This window comes from Pteropus vampyrus, unplaced genomic scaffold (genome assembly GCF_000151845.1).
Source record: "Pteropus vampyrus isolate Shadow unplaced genomic scaffold, Pvam_2.0 Scaffold138, whole genome shotgun sequence".
Lineage (NCBI taxonomy): Eukaryota > Metazoa > Chordata > Mammalia > Chiroptera > Pteropodidae > Pteropus > Pteropus vampyrus.
In genome coordinates this window covers 2,295,129-2,305,858 of record NW_011888919.1, presented here as the reverse complement: position 1 = coordinate 2,305,858, position 10,730 = coordinate 2,295,129, and the positions used below count along the sequence as shown (strand labels likewise).

Here is a 10,730-nt window from a genome sequence, read left to right as displayed (position 1 = left end):
TCTCCTTTATATGTTTTATATTTTAAATCAAGTATAGAGTTGCTTTTATTTCTATTTCATTATTCTTTTATCTTCAGTGCAATCTTCCTTCTACATTCTTAAATAAAATTGGGCAAAATGCATGTTTTTCAAACTGGTTTTCAAAATGGTTTTCAAAATGGGTTTTCACGGTTTCTAATTATTCCCTCAAATCTATTAAATTAGGCAGGCTGATAATGTTATTTAAATTCTCTATATTTTATTTTTGTGAACTGAGTGACATTTTCAGCTAGTAATCTGTTAAACTCCATCTTGTCTCCTTCTATTTCCTAGAGCTTTCTTTTTATGTACAAAAAAGGCAGTTGTCATGTTCAGAATCCTACAGGTTGAAGCCATTAATGGTTTTGTGGAGACTTTGATGAGTTAGAGGGTGTCTGCCTAGTCAACAGAGTTGATATTACCTAGCTGCATCAACTATTTATCATGAAACACTGGCCAGGGCCATAGCATTTCTAACATTCATTCATTCATTCATTCATTCATTTAAAATTTTAATTAAGTTTATTGGAGTAGCATTTCTAACTTTTAAAGAGAAACAGAATCTCCAGGTTGTTGAAAAGTTGGCATATAATCTAAAATTTCAACTACAGAGTGGGGAAAAAGGAGAAAAATATTGGGGCCATAAACTGCCCATTTTCTGCCATCGTATACTTTATCTGTAGAAAAATGTTACCCATAAATCTGCATCCACACACCCTAAACAAAATGCTAGCAAATCATATGCAACTTGGAAGAGAACTAATTTGCTCTACCAAAGTAGTTCGAATCAGTATTTGTATATCTAATAATAGCATTTTGCAAATATGAAAAAGGTAAAATTTGTTACTTTGCATTTGCCACACTAAGGAAAATAATAGACGTTCTCTCTCTCTCTAGATCATCTGGCTTCGAATAAAATAAACTCGTCGTTAACATTATGGCTTCTGGTGAGTCAGTAATGGGGAGTCTCTTCCTTTTCCAGACTGGAGTAGGGCTCTTGGGAAATTTCTTACTCATTTGTCTTTATATATGGACTTTTTTCACTAAGCATACTCAGAAACCCACAGATATAATGTTCAACCAATTGGCTATAGCCAATTCCCTGGTCCTTTTCTCCAGGGGAATCCCTCAGACACTGGATACTTTTGGTTTTAAACATTTCCTGGGAGAAGTCAAGTGTAAGGTTAGCTTTTATACTCAAAGAGTGGCCCGGGGTTGGGGTGAGGGGTTCTCTCTGCTCCCTCTGCCTCTTGAGTATCTTCCAGGCTATCACAATCAGCCCTAGTATTCCAGGTGGGCAGAACTCAAAGTTAAAGCTCCTAAATTTGTTCAACCCTCCTGTTCCCTCTGTTGGATTCTTCATCTCCTGATAAATATCGTTGTGCCAATGCAAGTGACTCATTCAGGAAATACTCTAAACATTACAGAAAGGGATTTTGGATTGAGTTCTGCAAAAGGATCTGATTCATTTGAGACCTCACTCTATGCACTCCTGTTTTCCTTCCTTGATCTTTTGTGTTTGGGACTCATGGGTTGGGCCAGTGGCTCCACGGTGATCTTCCTGCAAAGACATAAGCAGAGAGTCCAATATATTCACCACACCAGTCTCTCTCTCAAGAGCCTTCCCAGAGACCACTGCCACTCACACTGTCCTGCTTCTGGTGAGCTCATTTGTTTCCTTTTATTCTCTCTCCTCCATCTTATCACTTAACATGACTTGCTTTGTCAACCTAAGCAGGCGACTGGTGAACATCAGTGCTTGTTTTCCAGCTTTCAGCCCTTCGTGCTCGTCAGCTGTAATGCTCCAATCTTCAGAATTTACCTTGTCAGTTGTGGTAAAAAGAAAATTTTCAGATAGCCCTTTACAAACAGCTCTCGCTCATTCAACAGTTTTAAAGCACTCAGTACTCAATGATTGTGAGTCTCACTGTAGATTCATCTGAAACTTACCCTGGTAATTTTTCAATCTGAGATTTCAGTCTTATGATTTAATTTCTTAAGTGCACTTGTCATTTTCTCTTTGAATATTGCCTTCCAATGCAGCCAATATGGGCTTTCCCCTCTGCAGAAACTGCCCAACTCAAGAAAAAAAGGTTTACTTCTATTGATACTTGGCATTATCCTAATGAAATGGCAGGGCCAATATAATAACCTTAATGGAACATCACTTCTTTCTTTCATATGGATCAGCTAATGACCAGTAGGCACTGAACTTGAGGATACACTTAGAGGAACATCAATGAAGGTAGCGGAGTAAGGACCTCCAAACATCTTTTCCTTTGTAAAAGTGGTGAGAACACTAGCAAAAGTAACAGAATCAATTTTTTTTTTTCAGAGCTCTGGAAACTAAATGCTTTCAGCAACCTGAGGAGTATTTATTCAAGAAAAAGAGCAGAATCTTGGTAAGAACAATCAGTTTTGTGGCATTTTCACATTCCTTTTCTGATTCTTTCCGTCCCAAGCCCCACACTGGCCTTGAAAACTAACAGTCCACAATCTCAATCTGGCAGCCAGTAGAGGGGGCATAGTGGGGTTGGAGCTCCTTAAAAGCCCATTCCCAGAAAATTCGTTGTTATTTGACCTGACTGGTGATTCTCTGTAAGATCCCACTCACAGGCTGTCTTTATTTGACCAGACTCAGAGCTCGCCCAGTGTAAAACAGCCTTTTCTCAGGGGTGTTGTTGGAAATAGTCATTAGCAATTGTTTAACATTGCACATGGAAAATTCTCAAGCATACACCATAAGTTAGGCAATGAAATGAGTTTCAATAAATTTTAAAGGACTGAAATAGTATAATATTCTTTGATTACAATGGGATAAAATCAGAAATAGGTAATAGTAGGAAATTTAGGAAACTCACACATATATAGAAATTAAACACACTCATATAACCAATGGGGCACAAAATAAATGACAAAAGAAATTAGAAAGTACTTTAAGATAAATGAAAACAAAAACACAACATGCCAAAAGTTATGGGATATAGCTAAAGCAATGCTTATGGAGAAATTTGTAGCTATAAATGCCTACATTTAAAAAAGGAGCATGAATCAATAACCTAAACTTCCACTTTAAGAAAATGGAAAAAGAGGAAACTGAAGCCAAAGCAAGCAGGAGGAAGGAAATACTAAAGATTAAAGCAGAAATAAACGAAATAGAAAATAGAAATAGAAACCATCTAAATTGAAAAAGAAAAAGTAGACTATCTCTGTGGATGACATAACCACATATACAGAAAATCTTAAGGAATCTTCCAAAAAACTATTAGATCTAATAAACAAATTCAGCAATGTAGCAGCATACAAGAGCAATAAAGAGCACTTAATTAAAAATATTTCACTGTTCACTGAAAACACCAATCCAATAACAATAAGTACCCCTATCACTCAGACAGTGGGCTTTACATACTACTTTTCATTAAAAGGAACTTTAAGATATGACTGAATCTAGATTTGTGGCAAGAAATTTAAAAGATAACCCTGGAATGTCTTGCAAAACCAAGCGATATAAAACATAATTTGTATCATGCAAAACAACCAAAATGAAACAAAATTCAGGAATCACCTTAGAGAGGATCTCACTCTCAAGGCAGGGTAATTTGAGTACCAATAAAGATCATAACTGCAATGGATTAAAACATCAATTAAATGAGTTTAAAATAAAAAAAAGATGTTAATAAATGGATTCATATGTTGACTGACAGGTAAAATGAAAGAATCAGGAATTTATTCTGTCTTTCCTATATTAATTACATTAGTGCCTAACCAAAAAGTTGAGAGAATATTTCCTTTTATGGAAAAGGTAAAACTAGTAAATGTGAGAGGAATGAAGGAAATTTAATATCACCACTTTCAACTCCTAATGAATCAATAGATGTCAGATTCGATCAACAACAATGAAGACTCTCACAAAGAGATAAGTCTGTGTGTGTCTCTTGGTGGAATAACATATCATCTAGTAAATGGTCTTACCAAAAATATTGAACCTCAATCTAGATAAGGACTCTATACTCAACTATGAGTTGAGTATTTATAATAATTTTTTTCTCAATGAAAAAACACTTATTGCTTTTATTATGACCTTATATATGGGAGCTTATTAAAAATTCAAGCGAGCACAGAGGGATGTCAGCAAGATGGCAGAATAGAAAGTCCCAGCCCTCGTTCCCATACAGAAACATTAATTTAACAATGACATCTGGACCAAAATGCCTATGAGAATTTCAGAATCCAGTTAAGAAGTTACAAGCACAAAGCTGAAAACAGCTACATTAAAATGGGTAAAAAGAGCAATTCCACTTTACTCACGCCAGCCCTTCCCCCATGCCAGCACAGCTTAGTGCCAGGAGAGAATGCCCTGGCTCATAACTTCTCCCTTGAGGGGAAAGAGAAGAGTGGAGTGTGCATCCAAAATTCTGGCTTTTTGGAGGGCTGCCTGGGGGACTGGTTTCTGTCTAAATTCATTTGGAACACTTATGGAGTCAGCATAATTTGAATACCTGGAGACTGCTAAGAACAAAGAGTTGGGGCCGCTAGCTGCTGTAGACCAGAGAACATGCAGTACCAAAGATAGACACCAGAGGGAGGGAGCAATAGATTCTGAGCTCCTGTAAAAGAAACTGGCAAACCTTTCTAGTTGAGAAATCGCACACGCAGGCCCAGAGAAGTTGCTTCCTCCCACACATCCCCCCAAAAGTTTTCACAGGTCCCTAGAATCTCTAACCAAGCTAACTGGTGAGGATCTTCTCCTAAACAAAGCCAGTCCATTAAAGACTGAGAATAGTGGTTGTTTTTTCAAATGCATGGATCGCAACACAAAGTTATGATATACACAAATAGAAATAGATGCATGGGCTAAATATAAGATCAAAATTAATGTCCAGAAATCAATCCTAAAGAAAATGAGGTATATGAAAAAGAGTAAAGGAAGCCTAAGGCACTTGCAGGAAACCACGAAGTAGACCAATATATACATTTAGGAGTCCCAGAAGGGGCAGAAAGCACATTTAAAGAAATAATGGCTAAAAGCCTCCCAAATCTGGGAAAGGAAATGGGCATCAAGATGCAAGAAATCTTATAGACTCTCAGTAGGATGAATTCAAAGCAATCCACAGTGAGATACATTATAACATAACCAAATTGTCAAAAGTCAAAGACAAAGAGAATTTTGAAAGCAGTCAAAAGAAAAGCATATTGTCATGTACAAGGAAACACCCATAAGACTCTCCGCAAATGCCTTGCAGGGCAGAAGGGAGTGGGATGATATATTGATATATTCAACAAGCTGAAAGAAAAATTTGCCAATCAACAATAACCTATCTGGTAAAACTATCCTTCACAAATGGAGAAATAAAGACTTCCCCAGAAAAACAAAGTTGAGGAAGTTCATCATTACTAGATTTGCCTTACAAAAGAAGTTCTTAAAGTTTGAAATGGAAGGATGTTAAACAGCAACATGAAAGCATATGAAAATATAAAGCTCACTGGAAAAGTTAATGTATAGACAAATATCGAATACTGTAATATTTGTTAACAGTGGTGCATAAATCACTTTTAACTCGAATAGAAGTTAAAAGACAGAAGTATAAAAAAATAACTATAAAAATGTTAACGGGCACATAATATAAAAAGATGTAATTTGTGATGTCAGTAATATAAAATGTGTGTGAGACATACTAGTGGGAGTATATGTATATGATTGTATTTGTGGAGTATTTGTATATGATTGTAGTTAAGTTATCAGCTTAATATAGATTGTTATAACTGTGTTTTATGTAAGCCCCATGGTAATCACAAAGAAAACACCTATAGAAGATTGCTCAAAAGAAAATAAAGGAATCAAAGCATGTCACTGCTAAAAAAAAAAAAAATTAATGAAACACAAAGGAAGACAGCAGGAGGGGAAAAGAGGGACAAAAAAAGCTAGACAACAAACAGAAAACAGTGAACAAAATGACAATAGTAACGCCTTCCCTGTCAGTTATTACTTTAGACACAAATAGATTAAATTTCTCAATCAAAAGACAGAGCGACTGAATGAATTAAAAAAAAAAACAAACAAGATCCAACCCAACTATATTTTGTCTACAAGAGATTCACTTTAGATTTAAAGACACATAGGCTGAAAGTGAAAGTATGGAAACAGAGATACCATACAAATGGTAATCAAAAGAAAGCAGGGGTGGCTATACTTATTCAAAATAGACTGTCAAAAATTCAAGCAGGATACAAAAATATCAAGCGAAAACACCCATAAGCCTACTACTTTGCGATAATGATTCTTAGTATGAATCACCTTCTAATACATAAACGTGTAAATGACTGAGATGTATGTAACATATTTTACAGTTTTAACAGACCTTTTTTGACATTGTTTACATATCAGTTTCTCCTTTGTACACACCTTCGCAAGCTCCCACACCCCTTGTGTAGAACAAGGTTAAAAATCTGATTTACAGACACCACAACTTACTCTATATTCACACAATCATATGTATACAGAATCACAGAGTTGCTTTCAATTCCTTTTCAATTTTTTAAAATTTCTTAGGTAAAAGGTTTATAACTGATGAGGAACATTTTTTTAAAATACACAATTGTGTAAATACAGTCCGGCTTAAGAAATGGATTACACAAAATAACTTTGAATCCTTTTGAAAACAGATCTCTCCATCTTTCCTTCTTCTTGAAGTTACCACATTCTTGAATTTTATTTACCATGTCCTTGTTTTTCATTATGTACTACGTATACACAAAATATTTATTTTGCTTCGTTTAAAAATTTTATGAATGGAATCATATTGTCTATTTCTATGACTCTTTTTTCATAGTTGTTAGATTCAGTCGCTTTCACTGCTGTGTACCATCCCACTTTATAGGTAGGTACTCCACACTAATTATCTGTCCTACTTTTGATGGGCATGTTTCATTTCCAGATCTGTTACTCCAGTGATATTAGTGAAAGTAATGCCATTGAGTTTTATGACAGAGAAAGTGTTTTAATGACTTTTAGCTGTGATGAAGCCAGTTAGGGTGAAGCAAAAGAAAGACTTTTGGAAGAGAAACAAAAGGTCAGAAAAAAAATCCTATCTTTTTCACGAATATTTAGAACTTTCTTCTGAAACTAATAGAAAAGGAATGTTATCTTCTTCCCTAATACTGCATCCATTAACTGTTCATCTATTTTTATCTACCATTTCAGACTGGGAAAATAAGTCAGCAAAGTCAGAAGAAACTACAGATATTTAGATTCAAAATTGCCAACTGCAACAGAGAAATCAGGCCATGCCTAGGAAATGGAAGCCTGGTTTTGTAATATTTAGAATATAAGAAATGCAATGATCATTTTTGGTAGAGGACAAGTTGTTTTCTGATGGACTAATTATGTAATCTCAAACAGATTCCTCGCTTTACCTGAGCTTTAACCTAGGGCATCTGACTCCCTAATTTGAGGCTTTGCTCTAATCTACCTGCCCCTGCAAATGAGAAGTTATTTCCTTAATCTAGAGCTTTCAAAGTTATCTGTGCGAGTAACATCACAGAAGACTAGAAGCCTACCTCAGGCTGGATGTTACTTTATTTTTAAACGTTATGCTGATTTGCATTCTTTCCCATAAAACATCTTTGTTTTATTATAAAATATTTGAATCTTTTGGCAGATAAGTGGCAAAACTTTTTCTGCATCTTAAATTTGATTCTCCAAGAAGATGTAATAACACTTATTTTATAGGTAACGAAACTGGATTGTCCCTCACTGTCATAACACACAGTCACAATTTCTCAGGCTCATATAGTGGTTGGTATTCAAATAATCAAATGAACACATACAATGCTAGATAACTACACTGTTTTTCAATTCCAGCTGGACAGTTATCCACTTTCATAATCACCATCGTATGCACACAAAAGAAGAACCTACCAAAAAAACTCACGGGTCATCAAGTCATCTTCAGTTACACGTATTAACAGAAATACACAATGTTACAGGCCTCACGTCTCTGTCTTATAGAGACTTTTTGCACAAGTCCCCATGGTCCATTCATGACCACTTATTGTTGCTTTCCAACAGCGGCATATAATCTAACACAAATCACCTTACACATAAGGAAACAAAGATTCACACTGGCAGAACCTATCCAATGAGTATAAAGCACTCCACACAGGTTCCCAGACACCGAATGGGACCCGCAAAGTCACTCAGAGCAAGACACTCATCTGTTCAACTGCCAGACCGTGCTCCAGTCTCTCGTACCCAGGTAAATTCGTGGTCCCGCTCAGGGTCATTCCCACGTGCTTTACCTGAGATTTCCTGCCCCCCTTGCCGCTTACTGAGGCGTAAGTCCCTGGTCATTCCCCATTCCCATCTTTGCCCGCTCTGTACTCCAGAATGCGTTCCTTAGCCTTCGCTGAGAACCTCTTAATTCGTCCTCGGCCACACCAAAGGCACGTGAGCGGCTAGGCTCAGCCGAGCCGGGAGCTACTCTCTCTAGCAAAGACCAGAGCTCCAGGAGCGATTCGGAAAAGTGCCTTTGACAGGAGTGCCCGAGTTGCATGCTGGGATCATTCTGAAGGCCTGGGTTTCCGGGGATTCTTCCGCTCTGGACTACATTTCCCAGAAGCCTCCGAGAACAGGTCTCTTCTGGGCTGGGCTACTTTGCCTGTGGGGAGCCCTGGGAACCGCCGGCTCCCAGGATTTTCTGGCTCTCCTTTCCCATAAACCTTTGGGCCCAAACCAGCCTTGGTCTCTGGGTCCCTTCCCAGTGTGCACAAGGTTCTTGGACTCTGCGCCGCGAGTTGGTCGCGTCCCGGGAAGAAATCAGCGCCGGTTGAGGGTGGGAGGGCCCAAGGGTGGGAGGGCCCAGCCGACTTTACCGGAGCGGGGCTGGAACTGGCAGGGAGGGCGGGGGTGACACCAGGAGACGCTTGAGGTGAGGAGGCCCGAGTCGCGGACGGGGCGTGTCGTGTCCGGGGGCTCAAACTTGTGTGTGCACAAGTAGCTGGGAAGGATGGTGTGTGACAGGCGGCGAGACAGGGCCGGGGTGTGTCTCGGTGACGGGGTGCATGGCCCTATCTGTAGGTGTGGTTTGCCTTGGCTGTGGGCTTCAAGTTCCCTCTAGATTCTTTTAAGACCTGCTAAATTTAAGTGACCGCAAGAAACATACTGTACTAAGCCCTAGGATGAGCGTTTCGAGAAAGAAAGCACAGGTCTAGTTCTGGGTTGAGAATTTTACCTCTGAAAGTGTCCTCGTGGCGGGCTCCTGGGAAGACGTGATGGGAAGGTCTCAGAGGTAGGATTCCTAGAAGGGGCGCCTCTGGGAACTCCCTAGGGGCCAGCTACATTTTTTTTTTTTTTTTTCAGAGCGACTGCTCCCAGACCTCTGTTCCCAGAAATTGTTGTCAACTCAGATAGCTTCCAGCCTCCCTTTGAATTCTGATCGGTTATGTGTGGATGAGGGCACATGTGGCCCTCGGGGTGTTTTGGTTCTGTTTTTCCTGTTTTAGTTAAGTCTGTCTGTACTCCAAGAAATGATTCCTCTTTCCCCCTACTGCTGTCCAGTTTCAAAGAAGGACCCTGAGGAGGGAGAAGGAAAGAATTGTTGCATATTTAGAAATCGAGATTCAGGTGAGTTTGTGTTTCTTTTTTATTCACACGATTACTTTTTAAAAAAATATTTACTTTTAAAAAAATTTCATTAGTTTTGATTATTCAGTACATTGGTTAGACATTTATATCGCTAATAAAACGATCTCCCTAATCCTTCTTCTCTCCTCTGGCTTTCCACCTAGCCAGTACATTAATGCTAACTGAATTCCCTAATTACTTCTGTTTTTAGATCATGAGAATATTTGCTTTCTTTGGCCTGAAATTTCTTTCCTTCTGGTGCATGACCTGCCATGCTGATGTATCCCTCTTCCCAGTGGCCCCCATTGTCCTTTTCCTCATTGTTAATAGCCATCTTTTCATATGGCAGATTTTCAAATCCTCCGGTGCATTCTCCCTTTCTAAGTATTCTGGTGGTATAGGAAGGACACCACCTAGAGATTAATGCTGGAGCTTTATTTTAGACTGTGATCACTCGGGGAGATTAGTATTTAGGTAGTATGGTGTACAAACTATATTTTATCTTCTCCACAGTCATGATTTTTAAACCAAGGCAAGGTAAGAGGGTCTCCATGATTTCAAGGGTCTCCATGTTTTCAATTAATAAATTTCAGCGTTGGGAGGCTTTGGAGGCAGGAATGTGGTTGAGCTTTTGAGCACAGGGCTTTGCAGTTCACACAACAAGGGCAGAGACTTTCAGACTTAGGTGGAAATCTGTAACATTGCTAGGCATGAGTTGTTTCAGGTCCTACTTTGTGTGGCTTCTTAAAGGCACTATTGTGTTGTGGTTAAAAGAAGGCTCTGGATTCAAATCCTGACTCTGCCTGTTTGTAGCTGTCTGATTGTAGACAAATGACGCAGGCTCTCAGTGCCACGTCGACAAAAATGAGACAAAATAATACGTACATTACGGGGCTGTAATGATGCGAGATGAGTTAATCTATGTAAAGCTCCTTAGAACAGTACCTGCCCACGATACAGACTCGGTAAATATTAAAAGTTGCTGTTACGTGGTGATTCTGGAACTTTCCCCATCAACTTTTTATAGATTGACATATGAAGGTGATAATGATGGGTGCTTGCAAGTTTAAAAAAGTGACCAGATGCTCCA

The 10,730-nt window shown here is 38.6% G+C and overlaps 1 protein-coding gene and 1 long non-coding RNA gene across 2 annotated transcripts in view; one reads left to right on the top strand and one right to left on the bottom strand.

Moving 5' to 3' along the window:
• LOC111744617 overlaps positions 1 to 8,579 on the bottom strand; it is a 21,392-nt gene extending 12,813 nt beyond the window's left edge. The window contains exon 1 of the long non-coding RNA XR_002782234.1: positions 8,317 to 8,579. This is a non-coding gene — a long non-coding RNA (uncharacterized LOC111744617). The remainder of the gene's footprint in view (positions 1 to 8,316) is intronic.
• A 247-nt stretch (positions 8,580 to 8,826) lies between these two features.
• ZNF283 (zinc finger protein 283) overlaps positions 8,827 to 10,730 on the top strand; it is a 19,854-nt gene continuing 17,950 nt past the window's right edge. Inside the window, exons 1-2 of the mRNA XM_011368017.2 lie at positions 8,827 to 8,945; positions 9,575 to 9,640. The gene's annotated coding sequence lies outside the window, so the exon portion shown is untranslated. The remainder of the gene's footprint in view (positions 8,946 to 9,574; positions 9,641 to 10,730) is intronic.